Source organism: Cryptomeria japonica, chromosome 8 (assembly GCF_030272615.1).
Source record: "Cryptomeria japonica chromosome 8, Sugi_1.0, whole genome shotgun sequence".
Taxonomy (NCBI): Eukaryota; Viridiplantae; Streptophyta; class Pinopsida; order Cupressales; family Cupressaceae; genus Cryptomeria; species Cryptomeria japonica.
The window spans coordinates 213,111,882-213,132,444 of NC_081412.1; positions in this window are offsets into that span (position 1 = coordinate 213,111,882).

Sequence of the window (20,563 nt, forward strand, 5' to 3'; positions counted from 1 at the left end):
AAGATAGCCACAAATAGGTGAGAGTCAACTCCCTCTACATCACCTCCCCCCTCTCTCTCTATCCCTACCTCCCTCTCTCCCCCTCTCTCTTCCTCTCCCTCTCTCTCCCTACCTCTCTCCCCTTCTCCCTTCCTCCATACCCCATCCCTCTCTCTCTTCTTGTCTCCCTCCCCACTCTTTCTCTCTCCCTATGGTGTAGGAGAACCCAAAGACACAAATGAAGCCTAAAAGAGCCTAATATCACCCATTAGATGAAAATGATCATATGTAATAGGTTGATAGTTTTGTAAGGCATTGCCATGGTTACATTTTATAAGCCACCATGGACAAATGACCATGTCGGTCAATAGGAGTCTAGGAATGAGTTAGGAAAATAAATATTGGTCTTGTAAACATTAGACCAATCCTTAGAATAGGTCGAATACACCTTGGAGTCACCAAATTTGGAAAGTGCAAGTTGACAACTTTTGTTGTCATTGCAAAATGTTGTACAAAGGGATAACTAATCCTCTAATGGTTCCAAAGTTTTAAAAGTGGTTGGAAACCATTAAGGAGACTATATTATGCCCACTTCGATCGATTCCAAGGTTTTTATAGGCGTAGTTGTTGAATTTGATGAAATTGATGATGTTTTGGAGTTTGGAGCAATACAATATATTTGGAGTTTTCTGAAGTCTAAGTTTTTGTTGTTCATTTATCACTGGTACAGATTGGTGGATGCCTAAAACAAATTGGATGAGTTAGGGAAGTCTCTTACCTTTCATTTCAATCAATTTTGAGGTCTTGTAACAATCGAGTTGTAGAGATCCATAAAAAAAAAACTAACCAGACTAGTCACAAACTCTACCGGTACTTAGGGTTTCACCGTAAAGATGCCCTTAATCTGACATTTTCACTAGAGGAATGAACAACCTATGGGAAAATGTTAGAGGGGCCAATGTACCATAATATTTTGGTGTTTTAATGTAGGGAGGCTCCAAGCCCAATTAAATTGAATTGACCGTAGGCAGGCATCTCTATGTGACCGCCTGAACTGAAGAAGTGGAAATCACTTGCAGAATACAAAGAAGATGGGATCAACTCTCAAAACCTTGGATTTGGTGGTTTTACACCTTACCCCATCTTTCCAAAGTGTTGGTTTAGCTAGGGGACTAATACAAGAGGTACTTTCTTTGTAAATGAAAAAACCTTTTTATTTTAAGATTAATCATGTATGCACCACGTGTTGTTGTAGGATGCATATTGAATTTTCCATGCACTATGATATTTTTTGTCATATTTGTTCTAGTTTTTACACTAATAATGTTTTACAGGAATGCAATATACAAGCACCTCCTAAGGTAGAAAGATAATTTATTTCAAGTGTGTTATGTAATAGACATAATGGTTGCATTTATTACATGATGCCTTGTTTGGAAGGTTCTTGTGATATATGTGGTGGTTTGCAACATTTACCAAGATGTGTACATTTGGAGAGCACACATGAAATTGGTACGAAACTAGTTTATTTTGGAAAATACAAGACAATCACATATGGAGTTAAAGATGGAAAATATTTTAAGAGATGCGTGTTAGTGAAAAATGATATATGTGTAGCTGAATTTATAAAAATGTTTCAATAGAAACTAGTTTATAAGTACATAATGCATACACATAGAGCTTAATGGTTAGATGAGAAATTCAAGTTATGTAAGGACACATTTCCTCTTGGATCCATTGTCTCTATCATTGATTTTTCTGAAAATTATACACTACAACCTCAAAATGAAGTGCAATCTATGTATTATCATTCTACATAAGTTTCTATTTTGTACACAAAACATTCATGGATGCAGATGATAGCACATATGAGGATAGAAATATTGTAAGAGAGTATCACTTCTACATAAGTGATGATTTTACTCATTCATCGGAGTTTGTATAAGGATTCTTTAAAGTTTTCTATGATAATTTAAATAAAAGAAACATATAATACAACTGACACTTCATATGGTCAGATAATTGCACCTCATAATTCAAGAATGCAAGGATATTTTATTGGTTGACAAGGATACATATGACAAGTGATGTAGAACATTTTTTGAATTTCACTAAGGTGGGACATGGTAAGGGAGAGCACGATGGTGCAGGAGCATGTGTAAAAAGATCTCTAGCTAGAGAAGAATTGAAGTACAAAGGTGGTGTTGAGTTAATAGATACAGAAATAATTATACGATGGTGTAACTCTACTATGGGTCCAGGTAATCTAGGTACACCAATTATTCATAGATATTTTTGGTTGATCATTGAATCTAACATTCAAAACTATCTATATTGTTGTACAGCTGCAGGATCGAGTGACATGCACTCATTATGAGTTCAAATGCAATTTCACCCATAATTTATATGAGACAGATAGTATGTTTTTGTTTTCATGCATGTATTTTATGTGGGAATAATGTTAATCACAAGAGTGGGTTGACAAATGGTCTTGTAGACCATTGGTTCCCATTGATACATATCAAATTCCCAAAGCACTACTTTTGAGCCAGATGGAGACATTAGTTGATTTTGACTATTTATCCGACCTAGTGGATTCAGGTGATTTTTTGAGTTAAGATTTTTTGCAAGTATTCTTTTTAGTTCATTTTCTTGTACATCACACTTTATTTTTGGTATTAATGATCACTTAATAAAATGTAGGTCATGTGTATGTTGTTGTTGTAGAAGAGAACAATGAAGAAGGAACATATTAATTTTTGTGTTTCTTTGTTGAGCCTAAGAGAAAATTGACAACTACAATCATTAAGAAAGAGGGTATTGAGTACCCAATAGGGTTTGTTGTCTTGACATGAACATAGATTAGGAGATACCCCATCAAGAGTTCTGATGTTTGGTTGTTCAAGGACTTTGAAACACAGAGACATATTCTTAGTTTCTCCAACCTTGATGTTGCAACAAATATTCATTTGATGAGGTATCGTGGTAGACCTCATAATAATATTTTATGGAAAGTTCATGAATCTGACTGCGAGGAAATACTTGATGCAATACGGGTTAGAGCCGATCCTAAAGGCTCACTTGATTGATTCTATGGTTTAGAGTAGAATGATTTTAAGAATTTTGTATATATCATCGACGAATTGTTCTATATTCATTTTTTGTATATATAAATTCCCATGAGCTGATTTATACATGTTTAGGGGCATAATTTTGTATATTTAAATGGTAATGAGCTGATTTGTACATATTTAGATGCCAAATTTTGTATATTAAAATGGCGATGAGTTGAATCGCACATATTGTAATGCTAAATTTTGTATAAAAGCCCATGAGATGATTTGTAAGAAATTTTTTTGTATATTCAAATAGCCAAGAGCTGATTTGACCATATTTAGAGGCAAAATTTTGAATAATATGTGACAATGTTTTGTGACTATTTTTTGTGTCTATGTTTTGTGATTATGTTTTGAGTTTATGTGATGTGATTGTTGGCATTGGGTTGTCATTGATGTCAACCAGTATGGGATGACTATCGGTATGAGAGATGTATGTGCAAAACTGTCAAGGAGGAGTATAGGTTATGATATCTTTGATATCACCTTGTGTTGCAAAACACCAGTAAGGTAAGGATGAATGACCACTGGAGTCATCGGTACACAAGTTAATGCTTGAGTTGTGTGGATGGAATGGTAAGGTGACCGGTACTGGTACAATATATCACTAGTAAGGAAAGGATGTCAACCGGTAAGTGATGTGTTGACATGGAGAAGTTGGATCAACCAAGTGAGTGGTTGTCAGCCTGAAAAGCTCATGACTAGTGTACAAGCTGGATGGCCAAGGTGCTTGAGTTGTTGTTTGTAATGTAGAGATAGAATGTTACCTAAATCACATCAACACTAGAGGAGAAGAACAAATAGGCCACAGGTTTGTTGTGAGGTTGCAGAATAGCAAGACTCCCATCGGATGAAGATGCAGTCACCATGAGAAGCAATGACTGATAGTGAAAGTGTCATCACTAGATCTCATGTGCCTTTTTAAAGGTTTGCTTCTCAAACAGGGAAGTCACATGAGTACATTGTAGGATGTAGAAGACAAGGTGTCACTCCATCGGTAAGTGGAAATTATCTCCTATCATGCATTATGTGCATCATAGTCTTGTGAGCTAAGGAAGAAGAGGTGTGCAGCAAGTGCATGAAATCAAGGATATGCGCTGGATCGACTAAGAAGGAATGTTGAGATGTTAGTACAGATGAAGAGTGATGGGTTTGTCAACTTGACAATCTAGTTTTGATATGGTCTAAGTAGATCAGGAGAAGGAAAGGCTGAGCATTTGCAGTCAGAGGAGAATGGCCGGATTGAAGATGGAGTCTAGTGAAGGTTGATGACATGGTGTCATCAAGAGGTTTTACCAATATGAATTATCACTGGTGCAGATGCATATGTCCTCTCACTTTGTGGGAATGTGCATGCTTGGGATAGACATGTCTGAAGACTGGTTTAGGTGTTCCACCAATAGTTCAATAAGTGCAAACATAAGGAGTCAACTAGTAGAGTGTGTGATACCGACAAGGTTAGTAAACCAACAAAGAAGAGAAATCGGTAGTGTGTTTGGTTGGTGATCCTATCTAGACTAACATGAAGAGCCTTGTTGGCAGATAGTCGACATGAGTACCACATGGAGTCAATGTGGCGAACCTGCATTCAAGTTGAAGAAGGAATGTACATCGATGGGGTAGTTGCAAAGTTGGTTGACATTGATGGAAGATCCCATAAATCATGGGACGTGTTGTAGAGTCTTTCCAAAGGTTTGTGGCTTGAGGTTTGGAGGACAACTATGAGCCAGCTAAGAGTGATTGAGGAGATCGAGGTAGATGAAGGAAATAACAAGACAAATCTTGGTGTTTGACCAAGAGATTAGTTGATAAGGGAAAAACAAATCACCAGAGATTGAAGGCGTGATCAAGAAGATGTGATAATGGCAGAGGTGTACAGTTGGATGTCTGGGAGATTAGATTGGGAAAGATCTGATTGGATTTGGTTTACCTCAAGGGTGATGAGGAAACCCTAACCACCTAGATTTTGAATTGGCTATTGGTGAGAAAACCAGTTTATAAATATGCAGGCCAAAGACAACTAAGTTGCTACTGTATAGAAGAATATTGTGCTGCTACGAAGTATATTACTACTGCATGTGAGAGAAAATTACCCAAGTTCTCAATGAGTATCTGAAAAGAGAGTGAGAGTGAGGGAGAACCTGGTTGAAGTGTTCAACTGATAGAAGAGATAAACCAGTAGTGTCCATACTGACAAAGAAAAGGTGAAGGAAGGTGTAGAGTAGGCAAACATAGAACTGGCAGAGTGTAGTACCGATAAAGTGCAGAGCAGTGAGGAGAAGATCCATCATAGAAGAAGAAGAGGAGAGGTGTAATAGTAGGGTCTATCGATAGTTAAGAAACAAATGAGAGAAGCAGAAGAGTGAGTCAGTGTAGCAGAGAAGGTATCTCAATGACATAGTAAGGTATTTGGAATGGTTGCAAGATTCACTTGTAATAGAATAACTACTTTTATAATTGATGTTTTCATAAACTGACAGTGAGAGATCATGTTGGTAGGGTATGAATCTTGATGTTCTAACACTTTGGGATGCAGGATAGAAGCATACCTAATGTAAAATTTCCCATCTGTACACGCTCATGACGTCGGTTTGTGCATAGGATGAACCAAATCAATTCTAGCCTATCTTTCAGCTTTGGATTGCTTACAACTGACAGTTTTTTCAACAGGCAAAAAAATGCTACCAATTGAAAATGGCTCAAAGTCGTCAGAAACTGAGATAGGCCATTGTATAGGAGCCTAACTCAACCCCATAGGTTTAAACAAATTGATCATATGTGTCTTGGATTGGTAGAAATAGTCCGTCAAAGTTTGAAATTTTTTTGGACTCAGGGCACTTAAGAGATCGCGTCAGTAGGGTATGACTGAACATTCTGATGCTTTGGGATGCATGAGAGGAGCATACCTATCATAAAACTACCCACCTGGACATGCTTGTGATGTTAGTTTGTGCACAAGACAAACCAAATCAATTATAGCCTATCTTGCAACTTTGCATTGCATGCAACTGACAGTTTTTGCAGCAAGCAAAAAATTGCTACCAATTGAAAATGGCTCTAATTCATCAGAAACAAAGATAGGCCATTATAGAGGAGCCTTACACAAACCCATAGGTTCAAATAGATCAATCATATGTGTCCTGGATTGGAAGAAATAGTTTGTCAAAGTTTGACAATTTTTTAGACTCAGGGCACTTGAGGGATCGTGCTAGTAGGGTATGAGTCTCGACATTCCTATGCTTTGGGATGCATGAGAGGAGAATTCTTGGCATAAAATTTCCCACCTAGATGTGCTCGTGATGTCATTTTGTGCATAGGATGAGCTGAATCAATTCTAGCATATCTTGCAACTTTGCATTGCATGCAACTAACGGTTTTTGCAACAAGTGAAAAAATGCTACCAATTGAAAATGGCTTCAAGTTGTCAAAAACAAAGATAGGCCATTGTAGAGGAGCCTCACACGACCCCACAGGTTCAATGGATTGATCATATGTGTCATGGATTGGATGAAACAATTGTCAAAATTTGACAATTTTTTGGACTCAGGGCACTTGAGAGATCATGTCGGTAGGGTATGACTTTCAACATTCTGATGCTTTGGGATGCATGAGAGGACCATTCCTAGGGTAAAACTACCCACCCAAACATTCTCGTGAAGTCGGTTTGTGCACATTACAAACTGAATCAATTCTAGCCTATCTTGCAACTTTGTATTGCATGCAATTGATGGTTTTTGCAGCAAGCGAAAAAATGCTATCAATTGAAAATGGCTCTGAGTCGTTAGAAACCAAGATAGGCCATTGTAGAGGAGCCTCATGTGACCCCATAGGTTCAAACAAATTGATCATATGTGACTTGGGTTGGAAGAAATAGTTCATCAAAGTTTGATAATTTTTTGGACTCAGGGCACTTGAGAGATCATGTCGGTAGGGTATGACTCTCAATGTTCTAGCGCTTTGGGATGCATGAGAGGAGAATTCCTAGCATAAACTTGCCCACCCAAATGTTCTCATGACATCTATTTGTGCACACAACAAACACAATCAATCCTATCCTATCTTGCAACTTTGACAACACTTGAGCAACTTTGACAACAAGTGAGTAACTTTTACATCTTTTATCCAAATGAAGCCGAACTTTGATGACAATTGAGCAACTTTGACAAAAATTGAGAAACTTTTACATCTTTGATCCAAATGACCCCAAACACTAGAACCAAAATTTCACCATTGCAAGCATGAGGGTGCTCTCGCACCACACACATATTATTGTTTATATTCATATTGTTGATTACATAGGCAAATATTCATTTAAATTTGTAAAAGAGAAGCCACCAAATACAATGAATACACAATAATGAACTGAATACAAGGAGTTTTATAGGGTTAATTAAATATTTATAGAAATTTTATCAAATCATATTCCACAATTGCAATGTTTTATATCATAGATTTTTTTTTGTTTATATTCATATTGTTGATTACATAAGTAAGTGATCAATTAACTTTATAAAAGGGAAGCCACGAAATACAACGAATACACAATAATGAACTTAGTACACATTTATTGGATATATATATATATATATATCAAAAAAAGGCATGTCTGCCAAGTCAATACAAGTATTACAAAAATGTGGCATATGCCATGTCCAAATTGATATACAATAAAAATGTAGAATATATCTACATTTATTGGTCATTCTATGACCACAAATAACACTATATGATCCTAAAATTGTGGTGGATCATCAAAATTGAGCCTCTTCGATGCAGTACGCGACTCTGTAGATGGCTGTAAAACCACAGTTCAAAAGCCAAGTTAATTTTTTTTTGTAGAAAATAGTTCACAATTAACAAAATAATTTATTTAAATAAGGGGTAAATGATTTTGACCTGGAGCTATGAACCAGTGAGGACACAAACAGGGGACCTCATCCCCACACTTCACTTGTTCAAATCCGCGAGCACAATGGCCCAGCGAAGGCACAAAGCCTTACAAGCACGAAGGCCCAACAGGGATTTGAACCTTGGTGGTCACTTCACCAACGAAGTGTTTTAACCACAACACTACATGTCCGAAGACACAATTAACAACATAATTATGCATTTAACTATAATTTATTTTCAATTTAAATGTAGATTACCTTATTGGCTGATCTCAGATATAATGTGTTCGCTCTCCTCGCCTTGTCAGTCTTAGGAGTTTTCTTGAAGACAAAATTAAAAGGATCCATGTTATGGCCGAATCACGAAGGGGGATATTGTAGATTAAATGTACAATTAATACAATGTACTAACATAAATACATCAAAAACACTTAAAAGCTATAATATAGAGAACAATGGCATATCAGTGCCTGAGATGCTTCTCTAATGGACTAAGGTTGGCTCACCATCGGTGGAGAAAATATCACTATTACCTATACAAAAAATGATCAAAGATTAAATACAATTAATATAATGATAAGTATTATAGGTTAAAAACAATTAATGTAATATATCAAACAAAAGTGTACCGGATCTTGAGATGCTTTTGCAGTGCATGGAGGAGGGCTCACCATTGATGAAGCAGCTATGGATATTTCATGTATGAAAAAATTATAAGATTATAATTTATCACATGTACACATGTATATAATCATGAAATCAAGAAAATAAAGTAGAGATACATACCTTCACCCTCTCTCAATCCTCAGGAAAATCAGGTGCATTCAACAAATCCACATAGCTCAATGGCCGTTGTACATGAAAAATAGACAAAAAACATTAATCAATCTACAAATCCAAAGTAAGACAATTTTAAAAATTTCAAACAATTGTAGAACTAAAAATTTGTTCAATTACCGTCTTCCCACATTTTGGCATCTTCAAGGAATTTTCTTTGCTTAGGACGAGGCCTAGATGTAGAGGGGGTACCCTAGAAAAACAAAATTAACATGAGATATTAGTACATATAATATATTAAACATAATTTTAAAAATATAAAATTAAATGACTTGCATATTCCATCAAAACAATACATAAAAAGGGGTGTACAAAATCTGATACCATATAGCCTTGTAGGTCAAAATCAATTGCTAAGAGCATGATGTCATGAATCTGGGACATTTGGTCCCCTGTCAACACCTACAAACCAAAAATTGGACCAAGAATTAAATATAGTTAGTATATATTGTAATTTTTTGAATTCAAAGTGTACTATTCTATTTTAACATGTTACAAAATTTATACCTCAGGCGTCGAAGTTGCAGCTGTAGTAACTGTAGGAGGAGTATGGGATAGTGCTGTTGCATCCTAAAATGCATATTATTTGTATCAATCTAAATTGATGTATAAATGAAAATTCATTTATGTAATTACAAATTTAAAGTGACTGATAAATAAAATGCTATGACTTCAAATCAACACACCTGTGTTTGCGGTTGATGGCCAAACAACATGTCCATCAACTCGTTTGCTAGCGCCACATCCTTAGCTATGAAGGTTTGACATATACTCTTGTAAATTATGCACAAATGAGATGTGGATCCATCTACAGTGGCCTCATCATCCATCCCTGTGCATATCCCCAAGCAACTAACACACACACATGTTGAATGGGCTCTCTGTCGCCACCTAGAGTAACTAATGGCTCATCATCCAGTACAAGAGGGTGTGCTAACTATGTCCCATGCTGGATGATGGCACCAATAAATGTTGTGGCTGCCTAAAGAGTCTATAGCTCCATCGACTCTTTCAACTCTACTAGGATAGCCTGATGCACCTTGGGTTTGGACGCTAGGGGGCAGTGACTCTCTGGGGCTAATCACCTATGGGCTCTAGGTCGATCTTGTCTAGAGCCGCCACCTCTACCATGGAACTCTCATGTCAAAACCATGGAACTCTCATGTCAAAATAGTTTGGCCACACATTGAGGACAAACTCATAGTATAGTTTTCTCAAAAAATACAATGGCACCTCATAATTATTACAAGGTGGATCATCAAAGACCATCCACCACCTCTTCCAAAAAAGATTCTTCATCTGCACATTAGTACACCAATGTATGGGAAACCTCTTTGCATTAAGAGGTAACAAATGACCAGTTTTAGGATCAACAAAATGGACACATATTTGTTGTTTACTAATATTTTTTTTTCACTCCCTCATATTATAACCCACTAGCATAGTATTGATGACACATATCCCTAAAGTTTCCCCATTTCGTAATTTGTGTGGAAATGACTATGGAACCACTAGCTAATGTTTCTAGGCTAGTGGCAAGGGATTTATGATGCTCAAGCTTAGATGTTTTCAATTTATTAATCAGCCTATTTATTTTAGACTTGTTTTTCCCTAATTGATTAATCAATTGCTCATGTGTATCAAGTGTACAGTCAAAAGGAGGAGTTGGAGGTGTATCTTGTGGGTTTTGTTTGAGGTTTTCACGAGGTGCATCTTTTTGGTGTCATTGATGTGGATTATCAAAATATAGTTTTTGAAACAAAAAATAAAAAAACCTAATCAAAATAAACGAAATTAAATTCAAAACGTAAAAAATAAAATTGAATAAATGAGAGAAAAACAAAAATTAAGCAAAACTAACCTTGATCCATAGCGTTTGGTGGAGAAATGTTGGAGCCCGTTCGCAGTTTCATGGGGAAAATGAAGAAAAAAAGGTTGTGGTTGTGGGGAAAATAAGACCCAATCATTTTTAAAAATTTTTTTTTTGATAGGTTGATGTATGTGGTTTTTTAGGACTAAGAAATGCATAAGCGACCAATTTCCTCAAAACATCGCGTACGCGGTCACTTTCCTATAAACACCACGTACGCAGTATCTTTGCTTTAGGCTAGGGGATAACATACGTAAGTGTGTACATTGTGATTTCAAATTTTAACACCACATACATATTGCTTGTTTTTTCATGTTTTTTAAGGTGGTGTCCACTTTTTTGACGACCATCTTTGTGCACATACCCACAAGTGTATTTTCAAGAGATATCTTTTGTTTGCAATGGCTTCTGGATCATCCTCCACTCTGGTAGGTGTGGCTACTCATAATCTTGTCGACATCAAGGACCATCCACGCCCTATTTTCAAGCAATTCCCTCAGATTGCGAAGGTCAATAATTCAGTCGGTACATTTTCTAGGGTTCCTAAAGGATTTTTGCATGTCAAAGATGTTCGTGCATATATTCACTGCACTTTGGAGGATTTGGGTTCTATTGAGATCAAGAACATGTATATTGGCACCTTCTTGAACCAGGATGGGTCGATGAAACCATAAATTTTAAATTCTAAAGGATCAGGTTTTTACCGACATTTTGGAGATGCCTAAATTTGAAGATGAATTGATCTAGTATGCACTAAGTCAAGTCCATGGCGAATTCATATGGCTAGACTGACCCCACAAGATCACCAAGGAGGCTATTCATGTGATCACTGGTTTAACCCAGACCGGTCCAACACCTAGAAAGAAGAAGATATCTAACAATGAGGTGGAGAAATTAACTAGTGCAACATATGACAACTGGTCAATGAGAATTAGCACTATCAGAGACAAAGCAGTTTAATTTGCAAGCATGATCATCGGTTACAAGGTAACCCAATCAAACTGGTTGAACTCTATTTCTAGTTCATGCATTTAATGTAATCACAAAATGATTAAGGAGAATGAAAAGCTAGATCTATGTCAATGGATGTGTAATGAGTTTATTATAAACCTATGGAAGATTAAGGGTGAGAAAAAGGGTATTTTTTGGTATGGTAATCTTGTTGTCTGTTTAATGCTTTTCTTTTTGAATGAGTTACCTAGAACCGATAAGACCCAATGGACATTTGATATACTGGTAATGAAATAAATTAAAGATGTTGTAAGGAATATGGGATAGGACAGGGACTCAATTCTTTGGGGTTATTTCAAATCATTCCAGAAAGCAATGAAGAAGAGAGAAAGGGTTCCAAAGTATATTGCAAATAAATATTCAACTAAAATCTATTTTATGGTAAAGAAGGATGAAACACTGATGGAGGAAGTGCGACCTAGGAAGAAGGCTAAGGAAGTAAAGAAGCAGAGAGTGAAGGTTACCCCTCTGACAACACCAAATAAAATTTCAAAGGAGAGGAAGCCCATAGAGAAGAGGAATCCGGTTAAGGAGTCTACTTCTACTCCTGACAAGAAGAGGAAATCCAATGTAGATATAGATCTTGAATCCGGTAAGAGTATTGAAGTCATTCCTCATCTTTTAGTTATTGAGTTGATTGATCAAATCAATAAAGATGGAATTTTGAGTAATATACAACATTACTATGTACACATGGATGATAAGGAGCAAATTGAGATAGAGGAATCAGTTTTGTTGTACTTAGACATATATAAGAAAACACTTTTAGAGATTGAAAAATAGATATTAACAAATTTGTATAGTAAACTAGATGCTAGAAGGTTATCTGCAGTTGAAGAGGATAGGCACATAAAGGTACAAGAATTGTTAATTGTTTGTGGTGCTATAACTGATGAAGAAATGCAATAGTGTTTAGAGTTTTCAAATAATTCAATTTTCAAAGGAAACACTGGCATGTGAGTCTCATGGTAGGTAGAGTAAATGAGATAGTTAAGGAGACATGTGAGGCTTGGGAAAAATTATTTGTAGATAAACAAAGATTCTTTACATTTCTGGAAGTCCCTCAAAAGTCTAACACTCCAGACATCCCTGTAGATGATAAGGGGAAAGGCATATTGGGAATGGATACATCAGTTTTGGATCATAAACTAACAAAGGATATTTCTCTGGTAGAACCACTTGTACCAAATATAGAGATACCGGTAGACAAAATTGAAACTATATAGGATAAGAAGGACACACCAAAACATATCATTTTAGATATAGAGGTTATTGATGTGGATACAGAAAATAAGCAAGTTGAGGATATTGAACCTCTAGCACCAAATGTACATACTGAAGAGGTTAAGGTTGAAAAGGTTACTGCACCAAGTGGCAAAGCCACCGGTGCAAGTCAAGAGGTTGAATCCTCCAAGAAGATTTTGGATAGTCATTCATTGTTGGCACTTGACTCATCTGGTCAAGTTGATTTTGCACAAAAGAATATTGAGCAGTTGAGCAGTTTTGAATTGATGTATGTTGCAACTCAGAAGTTAAGGAAGGAAGGTACTGAAGATAAGTAGGTTATTGGGTAGGCCATTTTGCAGCAACTTGCACCAGAATATAAGGTAGATCAAATTGGTATCCCATCCAGAAAATTGAAAGGTTTGGCAAAGCATATTTCCAAAGAAGTTAAAACTCTTCAATAGGTATCAAACCAACAATTGATTGAACGGTATAATACAGCTCGAAAGGTGACTTGTGACAACATGATTTCATCTGACAAGGCTAAGCTGATAGATGATATAACAAAGATTGATGTGGCTCTAAATGAGTGTAGCAATATATATAGGTCATGTACTAACACTGATAAACTAACAACAAATCTTGAGGTAAAATTGAAGGCGACAAAGGTCCGATTAAAACATTTGGCTAATAGTTTTGATGGTACTCAGACACTAACCAATACCAATGATGGTCATATTTTGATTACAGAGTCTGAGGCTTTTGCATTAGAGAAGGACATGGACAGGCTAATTCAGTGTGAAAGGGAATTAAGAGGTCTGGTGAGTCCCTGGTTGAACACTCTGTTAATTCACAAGAGAGAAAGCATAGAGTTAATGAATAAAACTACTCCAAAAGACGTATCAGAAGAAGACCTTCATGCATATATTCTTAATGGTTTTGTATCCATTTTGATCACATTGAAGACAGGTTGGGATGCGTACTTAGGATTTTTGAAGAATGCTTACTTGGATATTTTTAAGTTCATTTAGGTCCGGTAATCATAGTTTTGCTCTCATTCTTTCATTCATTTGCCCTGACTTTGTCATTGATGTCAAAGGGGCAAAGGTTGATGTGAAAAATTATTGGGACATAACAAGTAATGTATAGCTCAAGGGAACAGTCTTCCAATAGTTTTTAAGATCAGTTTTGAAGTTTTTGGCAAGAAACTGGAACAACTCTTTAGTGATCCATTTTTCACATGAGTGTTGCTATCAATGCCAAAGGGGGAGATTGTTGGCAATTGAAACTCATCTAGCTTAGTTTTATTGTCATTGATGGAAACACACACCATTTTGGGTTAGTCACTTAATTGATACTCACCGGTATTCAATTCATCTGACACACAAGGAATTGACACTGACAGACAAGAGAAATTGACAAACTAGGAACCGGTATATGAGGCCGACATGGGAGATTGATCCAATAGGTCTACACAAAAATGATCAAAGGCATCGGTCTTGAAGTTTAATGAATTTATTTTTTCTTAGGCTGACATGTAAATAAATTGTAATAGCATTGTAAGCCAACATAAGGCATTTATGTTTGTGTTTGGGAAGGATATTTAAGTCAGTCTGGCTAGGTTATTTTGAAGATATAGACAAGGTAATAAATCATAGTGATGCGATATTGTGTGAGCAATATTGATCAATAGAATGTGAATGTAATATTATGTAGTCAGTCTTGGATACTGATTTAGAGGTTTGGGAAGTGAAGCAAGATACCGGTAAGGGAGGACACAATGAAAACCGATATAGACTATTCTTTAACTGGAACTCATCCAGCATAGTAGATGCACTCTCAGAGTTTAGAATTTTGTTTGTAACTCCATATTTGGTGTTTGTAGTTAGTGAGGCTCCTTTTGTGATGAATAGTGTGCTCTAGGCTATTGGTCTTCCTTCATGTGGAGGCCCCTATTGTAATATTTATTCATTTGGCTAGTGGATAGATATTGTGGGTCTCCAATCCCACCGTGGTTTTTCCACTTTGAGGTTTACCACGTATAAATCTTTGTGTTATGGTGTATTCTCTTATGGTTGCTTCATTTCTATTTGTTGTTGTATTCTTTTATGGTTACCGATTACTAAATTGCATTGTTAATAAGGTTAAAATTGATTATACTGGTAGAACATTGATTCACCCCCCCTCTCAGTGTTCTTGGATTCCAGCAAGCCCACATCTAGATACTCCTTTAGATTAAACAACTGTGTCACCCCCTAGAGGGCACCTATTTTTTGCCTTTGTCCAAAAATTAACTCAAAGAGGATTTCTCCTCAATCAAATTGTTATGCAGCGAGATGCATGGTGAGTGTCTTGTGGGCAGATTCTTCCCCACCCTTACACTATGATATTATCAATGTTTGGATACTGACTAAATGAAAAAAATTCTACTCTTAAGTCTCTTTAGTAAAGGTTCCCTTTGGCACAGTGAAAGATAAACTCTATTAAGAGGCTTCACAACCTTTTAAACAAAGGCTTTTCGTATCTCGAGGATACTAGGGGAAAGCTATCAATGCACACTGTCATTGGAGGAGATTTTCATCAGCCTCCACATTTGATTATAGTGGATTGGTAAACTTGGATAAAAGTTGTTCCCCTCTCATCGACCTTATGGGCTTCTTGGGAGGGCAGGTCTGCTAAAGGTTTTATCTTATTGCTAAAATTGAAAGAATTGAGTAATGGTGAGTTTGGCTTTTTGATCACCCAATTAAGGGGAGAGAATATACCTAACACCTTTGAATCATAGAATACACTCTTTCTTTTTATCCAATATTGCAATTTGTTCTCTAAATGCTACCTTGGAGATGTTGCTCCAAAAGACATGTGGTTCTTTTTAAATCAAGACAACAAAGTGTGAAAAGATAGTTAAATATTTGAGCTTTTTGAAAGAAAAACCCTGGTCAACAAAAATGAATCGCCAAAGGATAACAACAATTTTGAGCTTAAAAGCCTTTTAAGTAGTATATACAAATGATTTGTTCTTTATATGGCTTCCAAATAAAAAGTGATTTGTCCTTTTTATCCCTTGTAAGATGACAGATTGTCTTTGTCCATTTTAAGAGAGTACCAAAAAAAAGTGTGAACCTAACTTGCAAAAAAATAAAAGAAGTTTGATTTTTTTGTTCATTTTATCCTTGCAAGAAAGAAAAAATGTGATTCTTTTTAAGAACCTAATTAAGAATGAGGTCCCTTTTAGTTGCACCAAATGAAAATGTAATTATTTTTAGATTTTTGCAACAAGGAAAATGAATTCCTTTTACCTTTTGTAAAAAAAAGAAAGAAAAGAAAATGAGTTCTTTTAAATTTACTTTAAAATAAAACAAGAAAGAACTAATTTTAACTCCTTTGGAACCTGCAAAAAACTGTTAGAACCTATAAGAAAAACCAGTTAGCAACGTGCAAAATCTTGATGGGCTAGACAAGCCTAAGTTTTCCAAACCCTATTACAAAACTCATTCTCGATTTTATATGCACTAAGACATAGAGAAAATATGATACAAAAGACTACATATGTGCCAGATAATGAGTCATATGTGCTAAAAGATAATTCAAATGTGCCACAAAATTATTTATATGCATCAAAATAGGTGGTATACATGCTAAAATGGGTGGTATATGCACTAAATCAGGTGGTATATGCACTAAACCATTGTTCAAATGCGCCAATGCGTGTTTCTAGAATTCTAAGCGTGAACCTGCGGAAAAATGTTAGAAAATGTGGGTTGCCCCACAATGGGTGCTAGAAATGTATGCTCAAAAAGTGTGGAATCCTGCATGTTATTCACCAAAAATGGTTAACCCAAGTTCACCTGCAAGTTGTATATGAAATAGCCAATTTCAATTCATGAAGAACTTCAGGACTTGGACAACATGACAAGGATCTAAATCCTTCTACTCTTCAGGCTCTGCAAAACCTAGGTGGGTGTACCTTTGATGCATTGAATCAGACCTAATACACACAAGATAACATCAACAAGAGCAGATGAATCTCAAAAGGTTCAAAAACAAGGAGGGTACTGTAGATAGACTAAATCTACATTGACAACTCAACAATGTTTGAATCATGAGATGGATAGAACACTACCACAAAACAGAAAACAAAAGGTATTCTAATTTTTTATTTTAAATTTTTTTGTTCTGACAATCCTTCAACATTACAAAAGACCAGTGCCTTATCTTGGCCATAGAGTCATGCATAAAACTCAAAGAGAAATCTCATATGCAAGTTACTTTTGACATTAAATTTTCATGTATTAATGCATTACATTAAATGCAATCCTCTGCTTCGTCACAAAATCATACTTATATATACATCCAATATACACATTAAAAATCATTAATGCTGGGTTTCAGGATTTAAATCATTCCTAGAAGAATAATCGAAAGATAAACATTACACTCTCAGAGAAGACTGAAAGAGACAAATCCAATTTACCCTTGATAAAATGAAATTGTATAAATTCAAATGGTATCTTGGAGACAATTTTGTGGAAACTCACACATGCCTTGCATATGTGTAAACCTACAAGCTGAAATAAAACCTACAGCAAAGACAACACTGAAAACCCAACAGAAACACACTGTTATTTGCATAGAATGAAAAATGCCATTACTGGAACTTGCAAAAACTGGGAACCCTTACAATTGAGAAGAAATTAGAATATGAAGGAGAGGAAAAAAGATCAGATTTCATGACAAAATGACAAGTGTCCCCTTTTTCCAACTGAAGATTTTCATTTCATCCTTCCCATGGAAAATTCTCTCAAAATATCAGATATTTGTTAAAACTAACTATACAACTAAATTCTTTGTCCCAAAAGCTTTCCAACGATATATAATATGTCTATGTTTGGACAACAAATACCCCTCAGGCGAATTAATCTCTCAATGCAAACCCATCATTTAAATTTTTGGATTTTGACCTATAGTCTGAACTATATTATTTAACTTTGATTTTCACTTGGTTTACCCTCTGTGCCTTGCCACGTGGCAGCCTATGATTCATCCATGAATTCTAAAGGAGCACCACCTCATCGCCATCTCACCTGCCTTACCACTTGTTTGCCACCTCACCTGCCACGTGGAGCACCACTTGACTGCCACCTAAGCGGGACCCTCCAACTAACCCACCACCTGGACCTGCTAGCTCATCGGTCATTGGTTCGTGAAGGATAACTTTCGTGCACCTTTGCATTGGGAATCAGCGACGGTTGTCCGATAATCTACAACTTACATGCTCTTTAATTCACCTTTTTAGTGCAGAACCTGGATGCCTCAGGATTCATGCATGTGTGTGGGGGTCACTGGGTGCCAAACTTCCACTTGTGTCGAAAGCCTCAAGTATTTGACACTATGGCTGTGTGTGCCTTTAGTTTTAAACCCCAAAACGTTCCTCTGCCCAGTCAATGTGGGATAATAGCTTTTGCCTGGCATAGATTTTCTGAAGGTTTTAATGGCGCCTTTGTCTGCAGAATTTGCATTTGTTTGAAGTTTCCTAAGCTTTTGGATTGGCTTTACACCTACAAATCACATGTGCTAGAGGGTTTCTAAAGCCTTAGTCAAACACCACGCAGGGAGGACTATGAGCATTAAGCCTGCCAAATGTATTTGCATTGAAAATGTTTTAATGGCCTTTCAACCATGCAGGGGAGGATGACTGGTTTTACTTGGGTTTCTGACTGCCTTCAACTGCCCTTCAACCACACCACCACTCACATGAAAAAATTACACCTGCCAAAATTCACTTGCTTGAAAGTTTAATGATTTTTTTTTTAACGCTATAGGCAGGAAGGAGGGGAATTTGGCAATACACCTGCTAATTGCATTTTCTTGAAGTGTTAATGCATTTTCAATGCCATGGGGAATGCTGGTTCTACACCTGCAAATTGCATTTTGCTTGAAAGTTTCTATTGCCCTTTCTCTGTACCATGTGCCCAGTCGCCTCTCCATACACCATGCAGAGGAGGATTCTTGGCAACACCTGGTAATGCACTTGCTTGGAGTTTAAAAGCCCCTCCTTTCAAAAACCATGTATGATGTTGGCAAGGGTCATGGCAACTATGCCTTACACCTACCAATGTGCATTTGTTTTAAGTTTATAATGCCTTCTTAACCATACCAAGCCACGACAGGGAGGACTAGAAATTATTTAGAATTTGGCTTACACCATGGAAAATTTACTTGCTTGAAGTTTTTCCCAAACTCCACTCCATGCAACCCCAATTCAAAGTCCATGTAGGGAGGAGGCTGCCAATTGAATTGTTTGAAAAACTATTAATTTGCCTTCACCGCCATGTTCTGCACAGGGGACTGATAAAGGTTGTGGAAATTGGGCTTTACACTTGCCAATGGAATTTGCTGATAATTTTAACGCCCCAATCTACCATGCATCACACAAGGAGGCTACCGATAGGCATGCGAGGGGAGGATGTAGCACTTGACAATTGCATTCTGCTTGAGGTTTAAATGCCTCTTCCTTATCTCCACCTCACGCAGGATTTGGTTTAGCTGGCAATGGCCATGCAAATTGGATTTACTCCTGTCATTGCATTTGCCTGAGCAATTTAATGGCCATGCAAGCCATTTACCAATTGCAATTTGCTGAAAGTTTATAAAGAGTGTCATTCAGAGGGAAATTTCAAAATCATTCTAGAATTGCTTAAAGGACCGAGGAGAACTTTGGCATTTAACGCCATTGCAATTTACTTGAGGTTTCATGGACTTCACACCATACAAGACTTGGCTTCACCTGCCAATTTGCATTTCCTAGAAATATTTTAAGCTTCTTTTCCCTCACAAACATACCATGCCATCTGCCAGGGAGAATGCTACCAAAATTTGAAAACTTTGGTTTTACGCCCTTTTAGCTATCAAATAGCCAGGCATCTTCTTCAATTTACCATTAATGTCCATATTGCTCTTATAATATTCTCTAGCTTCTTCTACATCTCTTAAATCATAAAACACATGATTTAAAATAACAATTTAAACTTTGCCTGAAAAGATGCATGAAGCTACAAGTCAGGTCGGGCCCCAAAGTGGGTCCGACTAAAAAAAATTTGTTTTCATGCCACTAACCCTTGAAAAATTTTCAGGCATCTTGAACATGCCTCTAGAGTTGATCGACACAATTTTTTGATCACTGAACTGAGTTTGCAACTTTCAGGCACTTGTGCCATATTTTTGCATTTAAACCCCAAAACTGGTCAAAACACCTTTCTAGACTTCACAAACTGATAGACATATTGTCTGATATATAAGAATTCACTCTGCCGAACCATTTCTCATGATGAATCTTGGGTGAAGAAATATTAACGGTCGAAGATGACCAGATGGCTCTGTTAGCACTATGAACCTGATAAAACAATGTGTAGGGACCTCAAAGTGCCTTTACTAAAAATATCAAATGGTCTCCATAGACCCCCAAATCTGGGGCATAGGTATCTTGAAGTACAATGAAGACTGTGGAATTATTAATTCGACCAAAAGGTTGACTGGGTGCAAATGGTGAGCTCATGAAAATTGCAACTTTAATAGATGCAACAATGAAAGTGCAGAAAACTGAATAAAATGGCTCAAGAAACCATTTTGGAAAACTG